A 5,000-nucleotide genomic window follows, 5' to 3' on the forward strand; every position below is an offset into this window, starting at 1 on the left:
CCACATACACACACAAAAAATCATGCACCCTTGCAGAATCTCTGGAGGACTTCTGAATTAGTGTCCTTTTTAGACGCACACACTATCACGCACCCTTGCACAATATCTGGAAGGATTCAGAATTCGTGTCTTTTTTAGTCACACACACAAAAACACTCACACACTTGCAGAATCTCTGGAGGGCTTCTGACTTCGTGTCCTTTTTGCACACACACACACACACATACACACTCACATTTTTGCAGAATCTCTGGAGGGCTTCGGACGTCGTGTCATTTTTACACACACACACACAAACACACACACACACACAAACACACCCTAGCAGAATCTCTGGAGAACATCTAATTTTGGTTCCTTTTTAGACACTCACACACAGGCACAACAGTTGAAGGATATATGGAGGTCTTCTGACTTTCTTTTCCTTTTAGGACACACACACACACACACACACACACACACACACACACACCCTTGCAGAAATCTGGAGGGCTTCTGACATCATGTCCTTTATAAGACAAACACTCACAAACACCCTTGCAGAATCTCTGGAGGGCTTCTTATTTAGTTACATTTTTTCACACACACACTCATACACACACCCTTGCAGAATCTCTGGAGAGCTTCTGAATTCGTGTCCTTTTTAGACACACACACTCAAACACTTCCAGCCTTGTAGAATCTCTCCAGGGCTTCTGACATCGTTCTTTTTCACACAAACACACACACACACACAGAGACACACACACACAGAAACATACACTTGCAGAATCTCTTGAGTGCTTCTGACTTTGTGTCCTTCACACTCACATCCACATCCACAAACATCCTTGCAGAATCTGTTGAGGGCTTATGATATCGTGTCCTTTTTATACACACACACACACACACACACACACACACACACACATACTTACACTCATACCCTTGCAGAAACTCTGAAGGGCTTCGGACATTTCCTGTTTACACACGCACAAATAAACACAAAACATGGCAGAATTTCTAGAAGGCTTGTGACTTCGTGTCCTATTTACACAAACACACACACACACACACACACACACACGCCCTTGTGGAATCTCTGGAGGCCTTCTGAATTCATGTCCTTTTTAGAAACACCCTCATAAACACTCACACGCTTGCAAAATATCTGGAGAGCTTCTGACGTCCTGCCATTTTTAAACACACAAAAACACACACACATACACTTGCAGAATCTCTTGAGTGCTTCTGACTTCATGTCCTTTACACTCACACCCACACACATCCTTGCAGAATTTCTAGAGGGCTTTTGACTTCGTGTACTTTTTACACAAACACACACAAACCATGGCACCATCTCTAGAGGGCTTGTGATTTCGTGTCATTTTTACACACACACACACACACACACCCTTGTGGAATCTCTGGAGGGCTTCTGATTTCGTGTCCTTTACACTCACACCCACACACATTCTTGCAGAATCTCTAGAGGGCTTCTGATATCGTGTCCATTTTATACACACACACACACACACACACACATACACATATATACCATTGCAGAATCTCTGGAAGGGTTCTGATTTAGTGTCCTTTTTACACACACACACTATCACGCACCCTTGCAAAATATCTGGAGGGATTCAGAATTCGTGTCTTTTTTAGTCACACACACAAAAACACTCACACCCTTGCAGAATCTCTGGAGGGCTTCTGACTTCATGTACTTTTTGCACACACACACACACACACACACACACACACACACACACACTCACACTCTTGCAGAATCTCTGGAGGGCTTCGGACGTCGTGTCATTTTTACACACACACACACACAAACCCTAGCAGATTCACTGGAGAACATCTGATTTTGGTTCCTTTTTAGACACTCTCACACAAGCACAAGAGTTGAAGACTATATGGAGGGCTTCTGAATTTCTCTTCTTTTTAGGACACACATACACACATACACACACACACACACACCCTTGCAGAATCTATGGAGGGCTTCGACATCATGTCCTTTATAAGACACACACTCAAACACACACGCACAACCTTCCAGAATCGCTAGAGGGATTCTGATTTAGTTTCATTTTTACACACACACACCCATACACGCACCCTTGCTGAATCTCTGGAGTGCTTCTGATTTCGTGTCCTTTACACTCACACCAACACACATCCTTGCAGTATCTCTAGAGGGCTTCTGATATCGTGTACATTTTATACACACACACACACACACTCACACACATAATTTGCAGAATCTCTTGAGTTCTTCTGACGTCATGCCTTCACACTCACACCCACACCCACACACATCCTTGCAGAATCTCTGGAGGGCTTCTGACTTCTCCTTGTTACACACATACATACACTTACACACCATTGCAGATTTTCTAGAATGCTTCTGATTTAGTGTCCTTTTTACACCCCCACATACACACACAAAAAATCATGCACCCTTGCAGAATCTCTGGAGGACTTCTGAATTAGTGTCCTTTTTAGACGCACACACTATCACGCACCCTTGCACAATATCTGGAGGGATTCAGAATTCGTGCCTTTTTTAGTCACACACACAAAAACACTCACACCCTTGCAGAATCTCTGGAGGGCTTCTGACTTCGTGTCCTTTTTGCACACACACACACACACACACACACTCACATTTTTGCAGAATCTCTGGAGGGCTTCGGACGTCGTGTCATTTTTACACACACACACACAAACACACACACACACACACAAACACACCCTAGCAGAATCTCGGGAGAACATCTAATTTTGGTTCCTTTTTAGACACTCACACACAGGCACAAGAGTTGAAGGATATATGGAGGTCTTCTGACTTTCTTTTCTTTATAGGACACACACACACACACACACACACACACCCTTGCAGAAATCTGGAGGGCTTCTGACATCATGTCCTTTATAAGACAAACACTCACAAACACCCTTGCAGAATCTCTGGAGGGCTTCTTATTTAGTTACATTTTTTCACACACACACTCATACACACACCCTTGCAGAATCTCTGGAGAGCTTCTGAAGTCGTGTCCTTTTTAGACACACACACTCAAACACTTCCAGCCTTGTAGAATCTCTCCAGGGCTTCTGACATCGTTCTTTTTCACACAAACACACACACACACACAGACACACACACACAGACACATACACTTGCAGAATCTCTTGAGTGCTTCTGACTTTGTGTCCTTCACACTCACATCCACATCCACAAACATCCTTGCAGAATCTGTTGAGGGCTTATGATATCGTGTCCTTTTTATACACACACACACACACACACACACACATACTTACACTCATACCCTTGCAGAAACTCTGAAGGGCTTCGGACATTTCCTGTTTACACACGCACAAATACACACAAAACATGGCAGAATTTCTAGAAGGCTTGTGACTTCGTGTCCTATTTACACAAACACACACACACACACACACACACACACGCCCTTGTGGAATCTCTGGAGGCCTTCTGAATTCATGTCCTTTTTAGAAACACCCTCATAAACACTCACACGCTTGCAAAATATCTGGAGAGCTTCTGACGTCCTGCCATTTTTAAACACACAAAAACACACACACATACACTTGCAGAATCTCTTGAGTGCTTCTGACTTCATGTCCTTTACACTCACACCCACACACATCCTTGCAGAATTTCTAGAGGGCTTTTGACTTCGTGTACTTTTTACACAAACACACACAAACCATGGCACCATCTCTAGAGGGCTTGTGATTTCGTGTCATTTTTACACACACACACACACACACACCCTTGTGGAATCTCTGGAGGGCTTCTGATTTCGTGTCCTTTACACTCACACCCACACACATCCTTTCAGAATCTCTAGAGGGCTTCTGATATCGTGTCCATTTTATACACACACACACACACACACACACACACACACACATACACATATATACCATTGCAGAATCTCTGGAAGGCTTCTGATTTAGTGTCCTTTTTACACACACACACTATCACGCACCCTTGCACAATATCTGGAGGGATTCAGAATTCGTGTCTTTTTTAGTCACACACACAAAAACACTCACACCCTTGCAGAATTTCTGGAGGGCTTCTGACTTCGTGTAATTTTTGCACACACACACACACACTCACACTCTTGCATAATCTCTGGAGGGCTTCGGACGTCGTGTCATTTTTACACACAAACACACAAACACACCCTAGCAGAATCACTGGAGGACATCAGATTTTGGTTCCTTTTTAGACAGTCACACACAGGCACAACAGTTGAAGACTATATGGAGGGCTTCTGAATTTCTTTTCTTTTTAGGACACACACACGTTCACACACACACACAACCTTCCAGAATCACTAGAGGGATTCTGATTTAGTTTCATTTTTACACACACACACCCATACACGCACCCTTGCTGAATCTCTGGAGTGCTTCTGATTTCGTGTCCTTTACACTCACATCCACACATATCCTTGCAGTATCTCTAGAGGGCTTCTGATATCCTGTAAATTTTATACACACACACACACACACTCACACCCATAACTTGCAGAATCTCTTGAGTTCTTCTGACGTCATGCCTTCACACTCACACCCACACCCACACACATCCTTGCAGAATCTCTGGAGGGCTTCTGACTTCTCCTTGTTACACACATACATACACTTACACACCATTGCAGATTTTCTAGAATGCTTCTGATTTAGTGTCCTTTTTACACCCCCACATACACACACAAAAAATCATGCACCCTTTCAGAATCTCTGGAGGACTTCTGAATTAGTGTCCTTTTTAGACGCACACACTATCACGCACACTTGCACAATATCTGGAGGGATTCAGAATTCGTGTCTTTTTTAGTCACACACACAAAAACACTCACACCCTTGCAGAATCTCTGGAGGGCTTCTGACTTCGTGTCCTTTTTGCACACACACACACACACACACACACACTCACATTTTTGCAGAATCTCTGGAGGGCTTCG

The sequence above is a fragment of the Tenrec ecaudatus genome, chromosome 11 (assembly GCF_050624435.1).
Source record: "Tenrec ecaudatus isolate mTenEca1 chromosome 11, mTenEca1.hap1, whole genome shotgun sequence".
Lineage (NCBI taxonomy): Eukaryota > Metazoa > Chordata > Mammalia > Afrosoricida > Tenrecidae > Tenrec > Tenrec ecaudatus.